The sequence below is a fragment of the Diceros bicornis genome, chromosome 15, assembly GCF_020826845.1.
Source record: "Diceros bicornis minor isolate mBicDic1 chromosome 15, mDicBic1.mat.cur, whole genome shotgun sequence".
NCBI classification, from domain to species: domain Eukaryota; kingdom Metazoa; phylum Chordata; class Mammalia; order Perissodactyla; family Rhinocerotidae; genus Diceros; species Diceros bicornis.
Window position 1 is genome coordinate 1,597,525 of NC_080754.1, and position 25,506 is coordinate 1,623,030.

Sequence of the window (25,506 nt, forward strand, 5' to 3'; positions counted from 1 at the left end):
ATTGAAAGTACTATAGGAGGAGAACAGATTAATCCATCAGCTCTTTATCAGAGCAATAGCATAACTTTTCATCCATTTTAATTTGTATTTTACTCAGACATATTATCTAATTAGTTAACAATTAAACTCTGGACTGGGGTCTCTAAAAGCGTCATAAAAAAAGTTTAAATAATTCAGGTTCAGTTGTAAAACTCCAATAGGCCAGGGTAGATTTTAAATTCCAAATTCAATTTCAACCTGGTCACAGACTGTAATAGAGAGCATGACGGAAGTGCTACGCCACCAGAGATGTTTTATTATTTATCAGGGAATGTTAATGACATGCCGCATGCCATCAACATAAGCAATTCACAGAGACTGTGTTATGGTCATGAGAGTCATTCATTAGAGTAGGTGTTTGACTAGCATTGAAGGGCGACAGTTTGTGCTGCTCTGTGAAATTTTATTTATTTTTTTCGATGCACCAAGGTCACTCCAAATGTTCACTGTTTTCAAATGACCTGTGAGTATATAATACAGGCACTTCACTAAAAGGTCATTTTCCAACTGCCTTTCCTTTGTACACATCCCTCATGCTGAAGTTTCTACAGTGCTGGTATCCAGCTCAGCGAGCCAGCCCCAGGTCTAGGCTACCTCCTTCAAGTTCAAAAGGGCACAGCAGTAAGTCGAGTGTGCTGTGAGAGAGACCACAGGGCTCACTCCAAATACGACACCACCTTTGTGCACGATCATCTTTTGTAGTCTGGATACTACAAAAGTATTTCCATATTCGAGGGCTGATTATGCCTTGGGAAGAAAGAGCAATAGAACACATTAAGAGACTAAAGCACATAACTGTAAGTGGAATTTCAATCATTTAGAGGTAAAAACAAACTCTTCAGAAGTTGCAATGCTTATATTATCCAAATTGGCAACTCTTTCTATCACTGTATATGGAAAACCAAATTAACAAATTAATAATTAAAAGGATGCCTACAGAGCAACAGTTTAGAACAAGGAGAAATGACTACTTTGGAGAAATGTTCCACTCAGGCAATTATGAAACTTGTTAAAGTAGTTCTGCCCTTTTCCTGAGAACAGTGTCTCTTTGTCTAGAATCTTGCTGCATAAATTGTTCACTTTTGACTTTCGAGCTTGACATTCTTTATGATTCACCCTGACCCTCTCTTTTAATCACATATTAATTTTTGAATCAGGGTTTAATCAGATAAATTAAATTTCCCCATGTGACATTATAATCACACTCTAATTGTACTACTTTGAAATTAAAATTAGGTTACTTTGAATTGAGTTTTGGGAAACCAAGACTTTAAAATTTCCTTTATTAGCCGGTTGGATGGCTAACCACATTGGTGCATGGATTTTTAAAGTTTAAACCTCAAAAGTCATCCATTGCCTCTATAACAGTGAAAATATTTGTCTGTGGACAAGTGCAAAAATGTATCAGAATTTCAAACCTTAAACATAATGGAAATTTCAGTTTCTCCTAGGATATCATAAAAATACAAGAGCTTGTCAAAAAACTACGACAAAAGTGAAAGAAAATAAGATTTTTACAGGGCAAAGCAACACAACTTCTATGATTGTAAGATTTGAAATATCCAGCAGTTGACAATGAGTGACAAATTAAGTAAATATAATTTTCACTTCTGAAATCATTTCATAATTGAAACCCTGGTTCCATCACTCTTTGGATTAGGAATAGACAAGTCACTCAGGAAATACATCCACACATCAGAAAATGATTATTATTCTTTGGGATAATTTATATTAAATTTTTAAATTGCTAGAACTGCCATAGTCTTTAGGATGTTAAAAAAACATAAATTTTTGCTTTATTAGATGGAAGCAACAGGTAAAACATTTTAATTTAAAACCATCTTCTTCACATTGTTTTGAGCACTTTCTTAATATTTGTGACAAAAAGAATTCCCATACTCACCACGTACTTTCCTTTTTTTAAATTAAAGTTGAACATCAAAATAGTCTCTTGTCTTTATTTTAAATATCTGATTACTTGTACCATATTATATATCACATGCTCATGCCAACACACATATTCAAACACATATTATGTAATATTTAAGACATATCATGTTAGATGAATATTGTAGGTGTGTGCTTGTGGAACACACAAGAAAGTCATATAAAATAAAAGTATAATTATATTTAATATAATCAATTAGAGGGAGCATTCTGCTTTGCAGAAAACTGAAGGCAACATTTTATGGCATAGTATATTTGATCATTTATAAATAATGACAAATGTAGTAGTAGCTGAGGTTTTAAAAATTATATTCTTCAATTAAGTGTCTCAAAGCAGCACTTAAATCAAGCTCCCCCCCTTTCTCTGAAGATATAACATAAAATTTATGACATAGCAACATAAATACATATGCATATACATATAACACAGAAACCCATATCTATAACGTGGATGTATCTGTATGTTAAATAAAGTTTACTCTCTAAAGACTAAGATAGAACAGAGGATTGATTCACATAGTTTCACTTCCCCACCTCCAACTCCTATGCATCTGTTTGCTGTATTAAATAAACTGTGGATTGTAAACTATGAAGTCTACTGTTTGTAACTGGCAAGGATGCTAAAGAAAGTTAAAAGTAGATGCAGTGTAGAAATCATCTTTCTTAATTTGGTGTGTCACGTGTGAAGCAGGATTAATAGGCTATTAGCCTTTACATCCATTATAATGCTCTGCCATTTCATCTATCACATTTGAGTTTCATCAGGAAGGTGAACACAGCAAATCTCCTTCAATTTATCTTGTGATACACTATAGGATGGCAAGTTGCTTGTTGTTCATTAACTCATAGAAGAGTTAAAATTTCTGTAAAGGGAAGTTATAATGAATGTTCAAGATCATTTACCATCCTGAAATGAGCCTGCATTCCACGGGCTGCTCCACCTCCAGATATCAGGAAAGCTTTGAAGTTTGCTAAGGGAAAATGTTTGATTAAAGCTATTTTTTGAAGTATTTTGTTCTCAGGTTAGGGCATCCCTATTAATTAACAGTCATGTACCAGCCCCAGTAAGGAAGCTGGTTTCATGTTTAAGTAATTTATTTTGTTTTTATTTCACTTACCTCAGGCTTAACAAAACCATTTACTGTCTTCAGAATTAACGTAGGAGAATGGAAACAGAACATCAGCTCTTGTTTGTGATAAACTTTTCCAAACTTTTAATTAATTTACTTGCCACCAGATATGTTGTAAGCTCTATGATGTGCCGGGATGGAACCTCACAGGACACTGAGACTAGCAATAAAGAAGCGCAGTGCATGGCCTGGAGCAGGAGTGACCGGGTGGGTGACACTGCAGGTCAAGTGGTCAGAACAGGTCACATGGGAGCACACGTCTGGCCAGAAGGAGGGACTTAGACAGGAGACTGTCTACCTTGAGAGTCGAGCAGTTGGAACAGCAAGAGGAAGTCCATGGGCTCAGAGCAGAACCGACACGTTTCATGATCAGCGACAAGCCGATGGGGGAAGAGTGGGAAGGGATTAGAGAAGCGGTTCGGACTTGTTGCTACAAAAAAATTCCTGTTAGAATTTAGTCAGAATTACTCCTTTTTTTGTGCCAAATAATTTTCAATGGCAGAGCTAGTTGGGAATGAATAGGATTACAGATAAAATTTCCAAAAAGTAGATTATTATAAAATTGCTTAACCCAAGCAACCCACCCACTCAGCGATCCTAGTAAGCTTTACAATTAATCTAATAGACAAAAGTTACAGTTAGCATCAGATCAAATCAGTAAGAAATGAATTTTGCTTCCTCCTTGCACCAGTACAATGTGAAACCGGCACTGTGTCTGAGTTTTGGGGGTTTTATAAAATTACAAAAAGTCAAGGGCAGTCATCACACTGCTCTCTTTGAAACCCTCCAGGGGCTGGAGCCGGATTCCAGCCTTCTCCTCCCCCCAGTCCCCAAGCTCATCTCACACTCTCCCACAACGTTTGACAAGTGCGTTTGAAATGCTAAACTCAAGCATACATGCCTGGCAAGGTCTTAAAAAAGGCAAGACCGTGAGGAGCACGCCTGTATTTGAATAAAGTCACGTCTGTTAACTCTGCGCCAGGAGGGTGAACGCCCACTGAGGGAAGCAAAAGCCGCTTCTCAGCCAGAGTCCTTGTTTACACAGCAATTGTTTCCTGTTAGGGGATTTTTCTGAGGATTTAAGGGAGAGGGTTTTACCGTAGATTAGATACTATCAGGAAGTGGAGATAATACTATGATTTGGTATCTTAATATTTCTTATCTAGAAGATAGGAAGGACAATATGAGGCTACAGTTGTCCTGATAAGGAAGCAGCAGCCAGATGGACTGTTTGGTCATCCTTGTAGTTTGGACAATGTAGTTTTGTCACGGACTAGGGGCCCAGAGAAAGTCAAAAGTGGGTTTGGAAGCAATTAACTGTTTTTCCAAGTTGTTTCTTTTCCTTTTGTATGTTAAGGAGGTGTAACCACCCACCGTCCTGAAACTGACCATGCGGGAAAGTCAAGGGAGATGTAAACACCAGCCATCCTGAAACTGACCCAGCCTCACCACAAGAGCTATGCCCACGACCTTTGCCTTATTTTTAACGCAAAGATCTCTCCAGGAGGAGCTTAGGCCTTATTATGTGGAACCATGTTCTCCAGCTGAGCCTGTGCAAGCGAATACCCCCCCCTCTCCCTTTTGAATATTCATTCCCAACCAAATAAAAGTTCCTTCTTCCCTTTGTTCCAGACACCATGACTTTGGAAATGATTCCTCATGGCCTCCTATTTGCTGCAAATACACTTTACTTTGTGAGACAACTTCCACTGGTGTAAGAGTCTTATTAACTCACCAGGAGGCGAGCCCACTTGGTTGGATAACAGTTGTTTTCTCTAAGTTTGTGCATGCATAGGAGTGGTCTTGTTTGTCTTGATCCACTGAGTTCCCCGAGGGAGGGGTCTAGTCTGATGTTGGTGTTATGTTGTTTATGAAGAAGATCCCCAGGCGTAGCTGTGAGAGCGGGGCAAGGTCTTCAACACCAAAGCCATGTTGCAAGTGCTGGGCTGCTCAGCCAGCTCCTGGGTCTCAGACCCTGCTCTCCATTCCTTTAATGCTCTTGTCATGTTTCGGAAATAAAAGTTGTGCAGCTTCGTGAAAACTCTCAACAACTCTTTTTCCTATTTTCTAAAATAGACTATTTAAGATCCATATTAAATGTTTAGAAGAAATCATCGAGGAAGATTTATTTGGGGGAATTCGTTTAATTACAGATTTATTTTTTAAAATCAGTATTGAGCATTCAGATTTTCTATTCTTTCAGTTTTAAAAGTTGTGCATTTCTAGCAATTTGCCCATTCCTTCTAAACTTTTGAATTATTGGAAAAACAGTGTTTCAAACATACTATGGTACTTAGTATATATTTTTTTTATATTTGATGACATTTCCTTTTTATACTTGATTTTTTTTCTTGCTTTCTTTCACTTTTTTTTCTGATCATTCTGTTAAATGATCAGTTTTCAGTCTTCAAGGAATCAAATTTGACTATGTTGTTTCTTTATGATATGTTTGGTTTTTATTTTATTATTTCCTTTCTCTACGTTCAGTGGGTATAATTTTCAGTGTTTTGTTTTCTAGCTCCTTTGGACGGATAGTGGATCATTTTTTAAGACGTTCTTTTCTATCTTATGCATTAAGACTATAAAGTTTCCTCTCAGTTTACCACAAGTTTTGATATATTTTTTATTACTTAATTCAAAGTAGTTTATAATTGCCATTGGGTTTTCACCTTTGATTTTGAGTTATTTAAAAGTGTACAGTTTAATTTTCAAGCATTTGGTGATTGTTCATGTACCATGCTATAAACTTCTGATTTAATTTCTCTATTGCCATTGACTATTCTGTAATATTCTGACTATTTTGTCTTGAGGCTTCAAATTTGTTGAGGCTTATCATCCACTATGTGATCACGTGGCCATGAAAAGAATGTCTATTTGTCCTTGTCAGTTGCAGTGTTTTATATGTCAAATAGATAGAGTTTGTTAATTGTGTTGTTCAGAACTTCTATAACTTTGCTGACTTTTTTTCTGTTTGTTCAGTCTCTCCAGGTGTAACGTGCACTTTTTTCTTTTTCTACTTTCAGTTTTATTGACTTTTTGCTTAAATATTTTGAGATCGTGATAAGGTACATGCAAATTTCAAAATATAATATTTTCTAGGTTGATTGGTCTCTCTCTGTCTAGAAATGCTTTGTACCTTAAAGTCTACTTTATCAGCTTTTCTGCAGATAGTGATTTAATGAAACATATTTCTCTGTCTCTTTATGTTCAACTGTTCTTTATGTTTAAGATATGCATCTGTTAAGCAGCATATATTTCTTTAAAACCAATCTGAGAATCTTAGTTTATAATAGTTTTTAGTCTGTTTGCATTTAAAGTAATGGCAGATATTTCCGTGATTTATATCTACCAACTTACCATTGATTTTTATTTGTATCACCTATTCTACGTTCCATTTTCTTTTCCTTATCGATGTCTTTTTGATTAATCATGTGTTTACTTATTACAAAAAGTATCAAATCATGCTTGATTTACTAAAATCGAATGCATAATAGATTGCGGTTGATAGAGGACAGCGATGGTCTTTATCACTTCCTTTTCTTCTCTTGCACACATGGCACTCCACACATCTAGATGTGAGTTTAGCCTGTCCTTGTGACTTACCTCGACTATACAACATGGCACAAGTGACACCGTGCAGCTTCCGGGCTACCTCTTAAGAGCTCTGTAAGATTATACTTTCTTCCTCTTGGATCTGGAACACTGAGAACCCCAAACATTGGTGAGGATGTGGAGCAACAGGAACTTTCATACTTGCTGGTGAGAATGTAAAATGGTGCAGCCACTTTGGAAGACAGTTTGTCAGTTTCTTCAAAACTAAACATGCTCTTAGCGTATGATCCAGCAATCCTGCTCCTTGGTATTTGCCAGAGGCTGGGGGAATGGGAGGGATGAATAAGCAGAGCACAGAGGATTTGTAGGGTGGTAAAAATATTCCGCATGGCACTGTAATGATGGATGCATGTCATTATACAATGTACAACACCAAGAGTGAGCCCTAGGTTAAACCATGGGCTTTGGGTGATTATGGTGTGTAAATACAGGTTCATCAAATGTAAGAAATGTACCACTCTGGTGAGGAATGTTGATCATGAGGGAGGCTTTGTATGTGTGGGGAAGGGGGTATATGAGAAATCTCTGTACCTTCCTCTCAATTTTGCTCTAAACCTAAAACTGTTCTAGAAAAAAAACAAAGTCTTTAAAAACATTTGGAATGTCCACAGTAGGACAAATGCCTGAAAGTTAGGGATGGTCCTTCTTCGATTCAGCAACTAACACAGCCCAAATATGGAAAAAAATCCCCCAGATCTAGGGGAATCTAGTCCCTTGACTACTTTCAATCAGACACTGGATGGACATTTGTCTGAGGTACTGAAAAGGGATCCTATCTTCAGTGGCAGAGTAGAACCAGAAAAATTCTTATAGGCACAAATAAAACTTCTCAATATTGAATTATCTCTATACAACAAATGAGTAATATAATTTTTTGAGCTAGAGTTTTTAATTTTGTTTAGAAAAGATTAGTGAGTAAATAAGAGACCATACCAAAATGCAGAATCATTTCTACAAATGCAACACTGAGACATTGTTAACTGTGACATTTTCATTAATCTATGCTGTAAATTAAAGGTAAGGTATAATAAATTTTATACAGCATGATTAAGTACCTGGATTCAGGTTTAAACTTATTAAGTTAAACTAATAATTTAATAACTGCTAATATAACTTCAAAAGAAAAAAACTAAATAAAATTTAGAATTTTAGCAGCGCATAATTTCAAAGCAAGAATGTATCTTAATATGTTGACATTTTCTTTGCAACAGTTCTAAAACATTCACTTATACACTTTTTTGACTTAGCACACCGTAATTATAATGGCTAGATTTTGTATTCAATGTGTTCTTTCTTGTATTTTCACCAAGTATTTTTAATTGAAGAATAATATATAATGAACAGTAGTAATTATTATTATTATGTAATATTAATAAAAGCAAAAAACCCCAATGTTCATAATGTTTTATCAATTATCTACAGTTAGCTGAAGCTGTAGGGTGAGTTCCATATTCAGGTTTCTATTTTTACTTATGCTTTATCTTTAGGATGTAGAAAATGTTAACTCACAACTTTGGGTCACTAGAAAAGACAGGAGAGTGAGCTGACACCATCAGAGGAGTCTGCATCTTCAAATCAAACTGATAATAATATTATGGAGAGATTTTTTTCTTACTTTTATCAAGTAGTCAATCTTTAATTCCAGTAACATGATCTAAGTCTGAATGTTTTAAGTTGGGAGATAGTGAGTAATAGATTTTTAATTAAATTTTTCTTTGAGTCTAGAAAATATTTATTTATTTATGCTCTGTTGTGGAAATTGTTTATAATTTTTGAATATGCCCAATAACATATTTGTGGGCATGTATATGGATTTTTTTTTTTACCTCCAATCCAGTTATTATCAAATACTAGAAAAATCATGTGTTGCATTTTGAATCACCACCTAGTCTTTTCAAAAAAGTCCTAATATCTTATTCTAACATCACTGTGTTTTGGCTCGAGTTTGAAAACTTCAATTTTCAAGATACTGAATATATTCCTGAGATAAGACACTTGAACAAAATTATTTGGAATTACATTGCATGTATCAATTTTTCAGTCACAAACTCTAGTGTAAAATTGTAATTTTATTTTTCTCTCTACCTTACTCTAGTTTCTATCTTGAACGCCTATTCTTTGTAGTTTGGGTATTTAAATGAGGTGCTCTCAGAAAAAAATGTAACCTGATTTCAGTGATTACTCAGTCATCTCAGGTCTATAACTGAGTCACGTTCAGGTACAAAACTCGCCCAGGTTTTCAATTTTCTTCTCCCCTCCCCTCCTCCCTAGTGTATAAACAAATACACACACACACGCCTATATTTTTTTCTGCAAGTAATTTTCAACTCCTACTACTGTTTTAGACACAGGAGATGTTCACAAGAGAGTCACAGACCTTAAATTCATAAGGTGTATTATTTGGGAAAGGAGACAAAAAAAAAAAAATAAGCAGATGAATAAGTAAGACAAATCCAGATAGTATTCTGTAAGTGCTATAAACAAAAGTGAAGATCATGAAAAATAGAGTGGGATCTATTTTGGAGATAGATACAGGACTATGTTACTGACAAGACATCATGAATGGAAATAAATTAACTGTAACTCCTATATTTTTCTAACAGCTTTAATGGTTCATTATTGAGTCTGGAAAAAAGTGAAAGAGAAAGAGTAGGTTGGTCTCAGAGGCGAATCAGGAATTCTGTTTGTAAGCTTTGCAGTCGTTTTAGCATTTGATGTTTGTTTTGTTTCATATTGTAGAGAAATTTAGTTGTAGAATTAACAAAACCACAGATCTTTGTAATTGATTTAATTTGGCGCAATTGGCAGGAAAAACTGAAAAAGCAGCAAGTTTTCTAACTTGTTACTATTAAATAGAATGTGGAAAGGAACCAAGATTATGGAGGTGTTGCATAGATTAAGCTAGGTGTATTAAGTTAGCTTTTGTTGTTCAGCTACTGATAGGAGAAAGCCAAAATTAGTTATTGAATTAGGATAGGAGTTTATTTTTCTCTCAAATAGAATGAAGTCAGGAGGTAGGCATCCAGGGCTGGCCTGCGTGTTTGTGATGCCAGCGAGGATCCAATCCCTTTGGACTTCCTGCTGCACCAATCTTTGTGTGCTGGCTTCCAACTCAAGGCTGCCTCCCCGTGGATGAAAACACCATTATCGTGTTGGCCGTAACGTTTGTGTTCCAGGCAGGACAAGGAGAAACGTGGAGAGGGGCAAGAAGAACCTCATTGTATAAGTAAGTAAACCCTCATTTTTCAGGAGGTCTCCTGGAACCACACCTGTCAGCATCTGCCATGTGCTATTGACCAGAATCTAATCTCAATGACGACTGCATATTCTCAGGAACTGGAGAATCGAGATTTTCCAACAAGGTACACTACTGCCACTAATGACATTATGGTTCTGCCACTAAAGACTTCTCCCTGGAACACCATGCTTTATATGCATCTGCTCATTTGACATGTGTACTTAATGTTCCGTAAATATTTGTTATTTTTGTGCATATAATATATTTGTAAAACAAATCTTTAATATTTATTATTTTATTAATACATTGTTTATTGTGTCTAGCACAGAATTTGCATTTTTGCCTCCTAAATTTCTTTACTTGCAGTGCTGTACATCTCATTTATTGGGAACTCTGTTGTTCTAGTTGCTCAAGTTAAACAACCTGGAGATGTGATTGATTTTTTTCCCACATACTACCTCCTGTTGGCTTGACTTTGATATGTCTGCGCATCCCCACCACTTCATGACTCCAGTGCTAATACTCTAGCCAAAACTACACCTGGATTTTACAGAAGGATTCTAATCCGTCTGTTCTAATTGGTCTATTGTCTAACTAGTCTATTATCTAGCTAGTCTATTAACTGGTTTATTATCAATATAGCAGCCTGACCTGAGTGATCCTTTGAAGGTAAAATTCAGATTACATCATTCCATTTCTTCTCTTATTTTATCTCTTACTACCTGCCCCTCAATCATTCTACTCTCAGCTCTCTGTCTTGCAATTTTTTCAGCAGAACGTCAGCAGCACCTCTAGCGGAAGGTCTTTGCACTGGCTGATCCTTCTACTTGAAATTTTGTTTCCTCGGATAGCCTGTGGTTTGCTTCTCATATCCCTCAAGTCCTGGCTCAAATTTTAATTATCCAGTGAGGCCTTTCTCTGAGTATCCTATTTAAAATTATAATACGACATGCATCCTTTGAATGACATTCTCAATTCCTCTCCCTTTACTTATTTTTCTTCATCTTACGTATCACTATTCTAGGCACCAAAATTCAGTTATTTATCCAGTTTCATGTATGTCTAGCATACTGGAAGGTAAGCTTTCTGAGGGGAGGGGTTTTTTGTGCTAGAACCCCAGTATGTAGAAGATTTCTTATCACACAACAGATGTTGATAAAATAGTTAATGAACAAAGATGGATGAATGAAAAGTGAATGAATAGGGAAGAAAAGGATGGTAGATATTGTATAACAGCGATCATTCAATGCTATGGTCGTAAACACCTCTGGGATGCCTGTCACACGTGAAGACGCTGATATTCCAAACAAGGGGCTGGAGCTTAAGGGGAAATTGGGGTTGAAATATTTTATGTACAGGTGGTGTCCAAAGTAATTGGTAATTAGTAAATGCATTAGAGTAAGAAAATTTACTTTAAAAAAATCTAAATGTATACATCACCCCATGACTCCTGAGCACTTTATTTAAAATATATCCATGCAGAATAAAGCTAATATATATAATTTTCTGTACCCAGAAAAGGAGCTTGAATCAGGCTCCATGTACACCCCACTCAGATGTGCAGATCTGTATCCCCAACAGAGACCAATCTTCCTCTGCCGCCTGGTACAGAGCAATTCTCACCTCTTAGAGACGTGCTTTAAATTCTTATTATTGACAGTATTTGAAGACCATTTTCTTGGATCTTTTCCAAATCTACAATTTTATAAACGTGAAGTAATAACAGAAAATTCTAATACGAAGTGTTTTATCTTTCAAATTAATGAATTTGAAAATGAATATAAAATCAAAGTAGCCATTTTTTAATTCAGACTTCTGAAGGAGTCGTCTTACCTTTTCTAAGAAAGTCCTTAAGTCAGAGGTTTCACAGCTGATACGATCATGGGACCATTTTCAAAAGTATTCATTAATAAAAGCACCTTCACTACTCAGTAGGTGTAGCATTTTCTCTGGCCAATAGGCAATTTTTATTTTAAAAAATCAAATACAGAATCATGTTCAGGATTTCTGGCATATGTTAAAATTTCCTTATTGATTTTACTAAATCTTATTTCTCTTGAATTCCCCTCAGAAATACAGCCAGGTAAACCTTGGGTATTGCTCTGTCTCATGTATTTGACCTGGAGAAGTCTGTCCATCTGCCTGGATACAATGAATGGATGCGGACGCTGACTTGGCTGGTTACAGGGGAAACCTTCCTCATCTGTGGGCTATTCGTCCATCCTCAGGGCACTTTAAGCTGCTGGCTTTGCTTAATCAACTTCTTTACCATTTTGTCCGTGCTCGTATTAGTTATTTCTCCCCCAGACACTCCTGGTGGTGCTGTGGTGATTTTCATAGTACTGTGAACAACAGTTTCCAAAATGTAACTAAAGGGACCCAGATTCAAGATCTTCTCTATTTCAGATTTATTTACCTGTCAAAAACCATCCAGAGCTACCATTCTATAGCTGGGAATGTTGACATTTTTCATTTTTCTTTAAATGCTATCAATAATTTTGAAAACTTAGACCTTTTTTTGGTATCTTGGATGTATAGTGAGATCCCAAATAACACAGAAATATAATTTAAAATGTGTAATGCTGAGAGAGATGGAAAACTTGTAAGTCATTTAGTCCATTATAGAATTGAGTGTGAGCATCATTTCCATAATATCACAGACACTAAGCAACCTCTTTTTTATTCTATCTTGGGAAACAGGTGGTACCAATAGATTTTATGCAATGAAACATCATTGCAAAGTGGAGCACGTGTATCAGGCGAAGAACATAAGTATGTTCATAACACTAACTGGACAAAAAAAAGTAGGAGCCTTGAGGATCCACACGGTTTCCCTCTCGCTGCAGTTTCCCAGGCAGCCGTTTGATTAAGTTATTTGAGGCTGAACCATATGCTTGTGCTCTGTGTCTGTGCTAGGTGCTCATACTTGATGTTTCTTATTTTTCTACACAGGCTTAGCTTTGTATCTTGTGTATGTTCATTTTACTGTTTCCAGTGTAAGTGTAGAATTATATTTAACCCCCAAATTACCAAAATTTCACATTATTATTAGTCTTTTCCGTTTGTTCAGCTCTTGCTTTATATGTTTCATTAAAATTTATGCATAATATTTATTAATACTATGCCTCTATTGCTTAATTTGTAAATTTTCACTATTTGGAATAAAATTTATTTTCCATTTCTATTTCAAGTTGGTTATTACCAGTACAGGAATAAAATACTGATTTGTGTGTATTTGTCTTGCATGTAGCCACTTTATCAAATTCCTTTGTTTATTCTACTAGCTTTTTTAAAGTCTCTTTAAATTTCTATATAATTTTTGTCTCAATAGCATGTAGAGATATTTTTATTTGTTATTGTGCAATTTTACTATCTAAATTCTCTGGAATTCATTTCAATATTGAACTTCCATTTCAAAGTTAAAAACATGGTAAGAGTACATGTCAATGCTCATTTCTCATAATCTTGGAAATGATTTCAGAATTTCGCTGTTTATGATCATGCTTGCTATTGATATTGCAAATAGTCTTTATCATTTGATAACCCTTCTGTTTTAATTTAATTTAGAATTTTTCTTAGAGTGGCCACTGAAATTATTGAAATTGCATTTTATCACTTATTGCTAAAATCATAGTTTTCATTTATTGTGTTAATATAATGAATTTCACTTCTATATTTCATAAAATTGAAACGTTTTCTCTTTTTATATTGTTGTTGCAGAACCCTGCTTGGTCACAGGGTGATGTTCTTTTAATTCACAATACTAAGTTTTATGCATCTCTAATTGTGGATAAAGCCTTTTTTAGTAGTTTTTCTCAGTGGGGACGTTATTAAATAAACTGACTTTTCAAAGAATTGAGGAAAGACTGTAATTTATTTAGTTCAAACTAAAAGTTGCCAATCGTTTCCTAAAATCGCTTCACTAACATCGATGTGGCGTTTGAGTAAATAGTCCAACCTAACTCTATGATTCTGCATTTGAAACTGTATGTTCCCAGTGACTCTTTATACAGGCAGAGACATCTGAACCTGAACACGTACATCTAACTTTGTTTTCTAGTGAAGTTTTACCTGAGCATTTATGTACTGAAATATATTATTATTAACTAATTACCTTTATTTTTTTATACTACAGTTAGGATAGTATATTGATTTTTGGTGTGTAGAGGGATAGTTTATCAATTGATGAGTTCTATTCTAACATAGCAAAAGGAGCATTACAAAATATGTTATGAAAAGTGGCTGAAATAAGTTTTTGGGAAGGAGAGAGGAATAGACACAAACGCTATCACACATATATGACAGTCACACATATATAGTTGAATAGACACACCATATCACACATGTATGACAGTCACTTATACATGAAGGAGGGAGTTGAATAGATACACATGCCATCACACATGTATGACAGCCACATATGTATGGTTGAATAGACACACATGACAGCACACATATACGACAGTCACACATGTATGGTTGAATAGACATACACCATCACACATATATGACAGTCACACATTTACAGTTGAACAGACACACATGCCATCACATATGTATGACAGACATGTATAGTTGAATAGAAACACATGCCGTCACACATGTATGACAGTCACACATGTATAGTTGAATAGACACACATGCCATCACACTGTATGAAAAATCACATATGTATGGCTAAATAGACATACATGTAATCACACATGCATGAGAGACATGTATAGTTGAATAGACACACACCATCACACATATATGACAGTCACACATATATAGTTGAATAGAAACACACCATATCACACATGTATGACAGTCACACACGTATGAAGGAGGGATTTGAATGGACAGACACACGATCACACATATATGACTGTCACACATGTATAGCTGAATGGACACACACGACATCATACATATATGCCAACCACACATGTACAGTTGAATAGACACACATGTATGACAGACATGTATACTTGAATAGACACACACCATCACACATATATGACAGTCACACATGTATGATTATCTCTTTATGGTTTTGGAATTAATGTTATTCTAATGTACACAATTAATTGGGGGATTTTCCATTTTTATATGCTCTGAAATAACTTAATAATTTGGGGGAAAATCTTCTTTATAACTTAACCTTTTCTCAGTTTTAAAGCAATGTGGTCCCAGTGTCTTTGTTTCAATGAGTAGTCTCTAATTGGCTCTCCAGTCTCTTTTGCATTATTTCAGCGTTGAAGTTTCTGCTTCCTTGAGGGTTAATTTCAGTGATTTATATTTTGCTTGTAAATTATTTATTTTCTCTAGATTTTAAAAGACATGCCCTCGTAATTACATGCAGTATTTTCGTATAATCCCTCTAATGTCAGGGATATCAATGGTTACATTTAATTTCTCTTTAGTAATCTAACTTATTTTATCTTTTATCTCTTTCATTGATCTTTTTAAATGAACACTTTCTGATTTTTTTTTTCTTTTTGCAACACTACTTCAATAGCAATATACAATAGAAACAGAACTTTCCAGAATGTTACACAAGTGGTTTCGTTACTAGAAGTTCTAGTGTCAGGCTGCTTACGTTTATTTACACTCTTTGTTCAGCAGTTAATAACTTTCCTTTCCTCCTCCTTCTATGGAACTTTGATTTTACACTTCCGGTTCTCAAGGAAAATCCTCAGAGATAATAAAAACTCTAAACTGAAGAGGAACTGACCACAGGGCCTGTGCTTTGCTGTTGTAGCTTCTCCTTTGTTTCTGTTCCTCAAAGGCACTGGATAGATGTGTGTGTGTATTTGTAAGTGTGTGTTTCTTAACTCAGACACTACTTCTTGTGACTCAGTGCAGATTGACATTGAAATGCAATAACCATCAGTTAAGTAATGATTTGAGTAGCAGAATATAAAATGCTTAATTTGGGGTCTGCATATTTCATTCCATACAATTTCAGAATCTGTTATCAATTACTATATTCAGAAATTCAGAACAGTGAAAGAAGTTATTTTTAATAATCTTATATTTAGATTTAAATCTGTCTTGGATAACACAATCTCGTTTGATTTTAACTCTATATTTTTTTCCTTTTGTGAACATAACTACTACCTTACATGTGGGTCCTTGTAATCAATGAGATTCAATGCAGTAGTATAAGTAAATATAAATTCCCATTAGATTTGTTTAAAAAGTAGTTCAAAACATGAGAAATCAATAGAATTCTCCATTATGGGTCTTCTGGGGGATATTTCAAATACAGGATAGATAATTACATTGGATGCACTTTGTTTTAATGGCCAAGTAAATTAAATATGTCTTCATTTGGGATATCAACATGAAATAGTTGTTCATTAACAAATTAAGTCCCCGGAGGAAATTTTCCAGCTAGGATTTTCAGTGAAGAAGTATGATTCAATATTTTGGAGTGAACGCAAACGCCATTTTGCAATAACCCCATTATGTTCTGGGTTAGAATACCAAACCAAAAATAATGGAAAATAATTGCATGTGAGAGGAGGTAAAACAGATATTATTATAAAGCTCCTGTATTTTCAGAGAGGATAATAAAGATATTAATAAATTTTTAATTTTGTTAGTTTAAGATTACATGTTAACATCTCAAGAATGTGCACTATAGAAATAAAAATAAGTTAACATAAAATAAAGCATAGTATAGAAATAAAAAAAATGTTGGTTGAAGTATATTCATGTTTATGAACAATAATAAGATACACAAATAAAATAGTGTATTCATACATATGCACAATAATATATGCAAATAAAATAGTGCATACACGTGTATGCATGATAATGATATGCAAATGAAATGGTGTATTCGTGTATACTCACAATAATAAGATACACAAATGAAATGGTGTATTCATGTATTTGCATGATAATAAGATACAAAAATGAAATGGTGTATTCATGTATACACACAATAATAAGATACAGAAATGAAATAGTATATTCATGTGTGTGCACTATAATAAGATACACAAGTGAAATAAATTACCTGATAAAAATAGATTGGTCAGATTAGACAAGAAAAATGAGCCTAATCCAGTCATATGCTGTTTATAAAAGATACACTGATAATATATTGACAAAAAGGAATGAAGTAAAAGGAGGACTTAATTTACAGCGACTGGATAGGTTGATCAGTGTCTGGCAACCTTTTTCTATAAAAAACTATCTGGTAAATGTTTTAGGTCTTGTGGGTTTTAAGGTCTCTGTTACAACTTCTCAACTCTGCTGTTGTAGGACGAAAGCAGGCAGAGACAATACTTAAAAGAATGGGTGGGCTGTGTTCCAATAAAACTTTCCACAAGGAAACAGACCATGGACCAGATTAGATGCCCTGAACAACATTTATTATTGAAACAACTAAACTGCTAGATTAAAAAGAATGTTGAGCAATGAAAGCAGAGTATGAGATTATAAATACCAGCTCCGCAAATTAAGATAAATCAGGATTTCTGGAGATAAATGAATGTTAACACAGACTTTGTCTCTGGGAATTCCTGAAAAATACTATTGTCCTAACATCCCACTGGACCACTGATCCATTTTTCTCTCTATTTCACTTCTTATCTTCTAGAGAAAGTTTTCTATGGTCATCCTTATATACTTACCTGTCCTCATATTCTCTTCTTAAAATATTTCAAGTAAGCTTTTCCTTCTAATTATGATGAATCTCCCCTTGTCAAAGGCACAAATGCCCTTCATATTCCAAAATGCAAAGGCCGTTTCTCTGTTCTTATCTGACTTTTTCTTTCAGCAATGTTTGTCCACCCTCACTGAAGAGCACTCTTCCTGTCCCATTGGGACATCCTAGGCTCCAACTCGACTGGACTGTCATTATCTTTTTCCTCTTGACTCCTCTCTCCTCTGGAACCTTGGAATGTGATTGTCTGAGACCTCTTAACGTTCTCTATCCATAAATTATCTTTAAGGGATCCCAACTAGTCTCATGGATTGAAAAGGCTATACAGCATGCTATAAATGTAAATCTTTGCCCAACAGTCGTCTCAGTTTTGACTTCACTTCCTATGTCTAGTCTATATACACACAACTTGGATTCCTAATAGGCACATAAGCTGTACATGCCCAAACCAGAAAAGTTTATTCCTGCTCAGTGCCCCTGCGTGCATACACACACACACACACACTCGCACACACTGATGTCCTTTGCTCTCCCCTCAGCCTTCTTCACAGTAAGTTCCACCCCTCAACCGAGCAGCTGCTCAAGCAAAAACATGAGAAATTTTTGATTCTCTTATTTTCTCACACACCTCCTTCAATCAGTTAGGTCTGATTAATTTACCATACACTTGGTGCACGATAAATATTTGCTGTCAATAAACATTTGCAATATTATGTACAATAATACTGAGAAATGAGCAATACAAACAAAAAAGCTCAATTTAATAGATATACCTCAACAATGTTTTAATCTACAGTGCGGACATTTTTAACTTATCTATGTACATGCCCTCCACATATCCTCCCTCTCTCAAGAAAATAGGACTTCATTAATTTTAAACAGAGAGAGAGAGCTTTCATAGGAGCCCACAGAGCATGTTGATTAAGAACACAGATTGTGACACAAAATGAGTCTAATTACCTGGATTTTTTCATAAAGAAAACATCCTTGAGTGTTTGCATGTCTACACTCAGCTAAGTATAGGAGGAATATTTTGTAATCACTTTAGATTAGACACTCATGTTAGTAGACAAAAAGTTGAATTTAGACAACGCAACAACCCTCAATAATAAGGGTTGTTCAGGGCATCTAATCTAGCCTATGGTCTGTTTCCTTGTGTGCAGTTTTATTGGAACACAGCCCACCCATTCCTTTAAAAAAACTATAGGTATTTTTCTTAATGTATACCCTTAATTATATTTATGAATGACAAAAATTTTTTAAAGATAGTAAAAACAAATTTGTTGTTATCTTGTTGGTATGTGCCATTAAGTCGCCTCTGACTCCTGGCACCCTATGAATGAGTGATTTCCACAATGTGCTGTCCTCAGCAGCCCTGCTCAGCTCCCTTGGACTCATGCCTGTGGCTTCCTTTATGGAGTCAACCCATCTCATATTTGGTCTTCCTCTTTTTCTGCTGCCTTCTACATTTCCCAACATTATTGTCTTTTCCAAAGAATCCTGCCTTCTCATGATGTGCCCAAAGTAGGACAGCCTCAGTTTTATCAATTTTGCCTCCAGCGATCGTTCAGACTTAGGTTGCTCTAAGACCCACTTGTTCGTCTTTCTGGCAGTCCAGGGTATCCGTGGAGCTCTCCTCTAACACCATATTTCAAAAGAATCCAGCTTTTCCCTGTCAGCCTTCTTCACCGTCCAGCTTTTGCACCCACACATAGTAATAGGGAATGCAAGGGGTGGATATCCTGGTCTTAGTATCTAATGATGAGTCCTTCTGCTTGTTGGTCTTTCCTAATTCTTCCACTGCTGCCCTTCACAGTCTCATCTCCTCTTGACTCTCTTCTCTTCTACAAAAGACAGATTCCTATATACTGGCTGGTCTGGAAATTAAATAAAACCTATGTTAATTACAGTATCAATGACAGTTTGTCTAATACTGAAAATATTTTCAAAGTATGCGGCAACGCTCTATGAGGTAGAAGATTTGATAACAAACAAATATCTTGATCATATATGTGTTAAAGATGTGCATTTTATTTATTAAAAATATAAGTAATTCATAGATAAGATGTTTCCAGTAGTCTGAATATAAACAACTAAGAACTTGTATTGTTTAGTATTGGATTTTTTAGATAACTAGGTCTTATATATAAAAATATGCACTGTAATAATTGTCCATTATAGTAATTTTAGTTTATTTAGTTATTATGATGGCTTAACTGAGAGGATGTGATACTAGCAAGTTTAACCAGAACTAAATATCCCCCAAATGCAAAATTCAAATAGTACTGATTTTATTTAGGACTGGTTTAATATTCAAATAATGCATAATAATCTCCAGCTGCATTCTAAGTTTAAAAAAAGCACCTTATGATTGCATATCAAAATGGAAATTTAAAAATGAGAATAACTGTTTATAGGGACAGAGAAAGGGTGTATGATATATGTACCAGCGGATTTTTACTATGAGTGACTGTATTCAGGCAAATAAACATTATCTTTCTAGTATCCTGAAATCCTAGGATATATAGTGTATGTCACCACAAGCTCACAGATGTTCCAAAATCCTTTAAAGAACTGTTTAATCATTTAAAGAATTTTTAAAACTATAATATTGAATTCAAAACTAAAAATACCTTGGAACAAATGTGGATTTTAATTTATTTCCTTTGAATTGCTGCTAAAGGCATTTATTGGCCCTTGAGTGGTTGCATATTCCAATGAACTGATTGGTAGGATAAGCTGTTCCTATGGGCAGACAATAAGTGATGTTTGAGTTTTACTTCAAGGACTGTTTTTCATTCTAAACTTAGGGATTAATGTTCCTATAGAAAGCTGCCCAAATATATTTTAATTTCAACATTAAGATTATAATTTTAAAATTAGTTTTTGATTAGTGGCTTTTCAATTTTCTCTCCTGTGTGATAAGTTGATTTTTTTAGAAAAGACAATACCTTTTAAAAATATTTTCAATTTAAAATATGTCTGAACTAATTGAGGCAAAGTATTATTTTTCATGTTACTTATTTGTACCATATGAAAGAAACTATTTTTATTTTGACATCAAGAGGGGCAAATATCAAAGTATAAGAGCTCTTTTTAAACAAATGAAGTTTTTGATTACTTACTTTAATTAGAGAAGCAAGTTGGTCCAGATGTTTATATACTATGCATTTGAACTACAGATGTCTATTTATCACCAATGTGGAAAAACTTGGTTTAGTGGAAAACTTCCTTTAAAAAGAGTAAATTTCAAGAAGCTGTAATCATTTGATGATTCCATCCCATGATTTCTCAAAGCTATCTTGAAACTCCCTAGATATTATTAAAAATAAAGAATGTCACTTTGGAAATATGAGATTAAACCAATAACAAAATTGTAGTCCAGAAAAATTACCAAAGTTCTGTTGGAAAAGTGGGCGAGAAGAGGGACACAAAAAACATAAAAACAAAACAAAAACAAATTATTTCACTATACTAAGCAGTCTCTCTAACCTTGTTAAACTTACCTTAATATGTGAAAGAAATAATCAGCCCATTTTAGAAAAAATAAAACACAAAAATTTTGCAAACTAAGGGTTTAAACAAAACTGCTTCCCAAAGATAAAAAATTTTGATGGCATAGCTTTGATGGAAAAAAAATTGAAATATTATTTTTATAAGTCAGAGGAATAACTATCAGAAAAGCACACCTTTTAATATGTACTGTGGAAGGATTTTTGTAAACACATAACCTTCTTTAAATGAAACTTTCCTACTTCTAAATCACTTTATTCCCAAAGATTTAGCACACATATATTGTGTTTACTACCTTCAAGAAAGAGGGCCAGGGGCCCGCCCAGTGGTATAGTCATTAAGTTTGCATACTCTGCTTCAGTGGCCTGGGGTTTGCAGGTTCTATCCCAGGCGCACACCATCACACCCCTTGTCAAGTCATGCTGTGGCGGCGTCCCATATAAAGTAGAGGAAGATGGGCATGGATGTTAGCCCAGGGCTGCTTTTCCTCACAAAAAAAAAAAAAGAAGAAAAAGGACCAAATTCAAAGTAAATAACAATTTCACATGGGAGAGAAATGAGCAGAGAAAATAAATGATGTGTGTTGGTATAAATTCAAACGTAAAAGTCACAGCAGTTAATACAGGAAACTCATGAATACAATTTAAACACATTCACTTATTGTACATATTTGGCCATGTTTGTCATCCAAATGGAGCGTCTGTACATATATCATAAATAAATAGCCCCTATGGTTGAATGACAGACCCTCAGGATTTTGAGGCAAAGTCTGGCCATCCTCTGGGGACAACTACTCTCCTTTTGAGAAACAGCTTTTGGGCTCTGGGCCTTAGTAGAGAATAGATGATTAACTGTGAACCCCAAGGCACCGTGTGATCTGAGCTGCCCATCGTGAATTGGGTGTCATCTGACGCAACTAGCAATAAAGTCAGACATGGACAGGAGCAGCTCATCATCAACCGCAAGAGGTGTATACAAGATTGGGCCACAGCAGACCTGAAGGCAGCAGTAAGTTACCTGAGGATGTGGCCCAAATGACCAGAGTCCTTGTTCCTGCTACGTTGGCTTCTCCCCCAGCCTGCACCTATGGTCTCACAGGGAGTTCCCTATGATCAGTTGACTGGGGAAGAGAAGACTGGGACTGGTTTCCAGATATCTCTGTGTGATTGGCAGTCACCACTGAATGTGCAGAGCTGGGGCACCACAGCTCCTTTCTGGTACATCCCTGAAGGACAGTGATGAAGGGAAAGCCTCCTGGTGGGCAGAACTTTGAGCAGTGCACCTGTTTTTTCATTTTGCTAGCAAGATGTAAAATAGGTAGATGTGCAACTGCACACCAATCCATGGGTTCTGGCCAAATGGTTGGCTGGATGGTCAGGGATGTGAAAGGAAAATAATTGGAAAATTGATGACAAGAAGGTCTGGGGAAAAGGTATGTGGAAACACTTCTCACAACGTGGGCAAAAACATGAAGATATTTGTGTCCTCCTTCAATGCTCACCAAAGCGGGACCTCAGCAGAGGAGGATTCTGAGAACCGAGTGGATAGGATGCCCCATTTTGTGGATACTAATCAGCCTATTTCCCCAGATACTCCTGTTATTGCCCAGTGGGCTCAAAAGCAAAATGGCTGTGATGGGATGTTATGCGTGGGCCCGTCAACATAGACTTCCACTCACCACCGCGGACCTGACTGTAGCCTCTGCTGAATCCCCAATCAGCCAGCAGCAGAGACCAACACTGAGTCCCTGTTCTGGCACCGTTCCTCAGAGTAATCAGCCAGCGACCAGGTTTGCAAGTTGATTACCCTGGATGGCTTCCCTCATGGAAGAGGTATCCTTACTGGAATGGTCTCTTATCCAGATACACATTTGCCTTCCTTACATGCCATACTTCTGCCAAGACTACCATACTTTTACATTCAGAATGCCTTACCCACTGTCATAGTATTGCTTCTGATAAAGAACTCAGGTCACAGCAAAAGAAGGGCAGCATGGGCTTATCTCATGGGATGCACTGCTCTTCCAAGTTGCCCACCATCCTGAAGCAGGTGGTTTGATGGGATGGCAGAACGGCCTTTTGAAATCTCAGGGCTAACCTTCCTAGCCTTCTGTGAAGAAGTAAACAATGCTAAGGGCCAATATGCACGAGTCATTTTTGGCCCATTTATTTAACAGCTCCTGCCTGAGTTTCCAGCCTGTTGGCTTGCCCTACAGATTTTAGACCTGCTAACCCCAATAATCACACCACATTAGCCACATATGTGTGCGTGCGTGTTTGTAAATGACATGCCCTTGTGTGCTGTTAACTGCCCCGACCTTATCATATAATAATTTCCCTTGATCCCTTGTCTAGGTACACTGGCCTCCTTCTGGCAACTGGAAAACACGCCAGTCCTGCTCTTGCCTTGGGACTTAGCACTTGCTGTTCCCTCTGCTGGTAACGTTCTTCCTACACATGTCTAGCGTTGACTTCCTCACTTCTTTCAGATCTTCCTTCAGGTCTTACTTAAAGGTCACCTTCTCAGGAAGCCTTCTTTGAACACACTCCCAAACCCTATTCTTTTTCCTTCCTTTAGCTTTACTTGTTATTCCATTTACATAAATTTTCCCAGTTTATCTTATTTACTATGTGTCTCCCTCATTAGAATATAAGCAAGAATCTTTATATCTTTTGTTATTTTCTTGAAAGAAGAGCCTTGAAAGGGGCCTGATACATAGGAATTGACCAAAAATATTAATTAAATTTTACATTTTTACAGCCCCCTGCTAAGCACACATGGAGAATACTAATGGTTGGATTCATCTAGAGTTGGTGATTTACAGGCAATTCTGACAAAAGGAGAGGGATTTAAGGGAGATGAGGTTAGTTGTATGGAAATTATTAAGATGAGAAATTATGGAATGTGTAATAAATAAGAAGGAAAATGTATGCAGGGAAGGGCTGATGGATAGAATGTCATAGAATTGAGTCTATGAAATCCTTGAATTTTATACACGAGGAAAACCAAGGTCCACTGTTTTACTGTCTTGCAAATGTTTATACATATAACCAGGGACAGGGTGAAAAACTGACTTTTGTATCCTGATTCCTAGGACTGAAACATAAAGTGTTCCCCCTTTTATTTCCCCATGCTCATTCACTTCTGTAAATACAGAAGAGAGAGAGAAAAAGAGAGAAGAAAGGAGAAAGAAAGCTGTTCAGAATTTTATTCCTAAAAGTTAATAAGAAAACTAGATTCTGTTGCTATCATGTGGGTTTAAAATAGCTATAGATGTTTTTATATTAACTTTTAAGTCAGCATCAGCACTTGGGGGTAATGTCCATATGCTGTTATTTATTTCAGATCACAAGACCAAGAATATGGCGTTAAGTTACACAAAAACAAACAAACTGTGGGATTTTTATTTTCTCTTGCTCACTTAGGCAGGTGCATTATGATGTTTATGCTCCACCTTTACCGAGCTCTCTCTACTCCATGTGTAATGAAATTTTCTTAAGGAGGAAGGTAAAATTGCAGGGTTTTGGAGACAGAAGAGTAAACTGTTATTTTTTAAAACTCACACTCCAGTAGCATCTCATCTGCTCTAGAACAGTGCCTCTTCCATCCGTGTCAGGGCCAGGACAGTCATCTCTCACATCCTGGGTTTCTGTCTCACTTCACAGAAGGCCTTATCTTCCTTGAACGACAAAGGACATTTTGCATATCTTTTGCTCTGTCTTCAAACCAGTTCATATACTCTAAAAAGTAGTGTGAGAAAATAATGGTTTCACAAATAAGTTCCTTTGGAATTGACAGATTTTTCTCAATAAGAATATTGGTATAATACTGGCTCTTTTATTTTCTCCTATAGTCTGTATTAACATGAAATATTGTTTATTCAAGCCTCAGTTCAGTGTCCTAAACTTCCCCCACAAACCTGATGATCACCAGAGCCTCAGTGACTTGTAGTAACTCGATCTCCAAAGCACAATGGTTCCATGGCGTCCTGAAAGGGTTAATATGTCTTCCCAACTGAGTTACTCACCCCGGAGAGTGACTTATGGGGTCTATTAACTTCCACGAGATTACAAATGAACAGAAGGAATTGACCTGCCTTGTTTGAAATATATCCTAATCTGTTCCATTCAAGTAGGAAGCATGAAATAGATTGGTACGCAATTTATAGATCCCGAATTATGTGCATTTAATCAATAGTTATTGAGCACCTACTGTGTGAAACACTTGAGATGGTCACATCAGACAAGACAACTATGCAAATCATGCCATCGCTCTCCTGGATGATTTACACTATTGGGCTTTCTCAATAATGTCTGCCAGTTTATATACTAGAAAGGTGTAAGAAAACATTAATTCCAAAGGAAGAG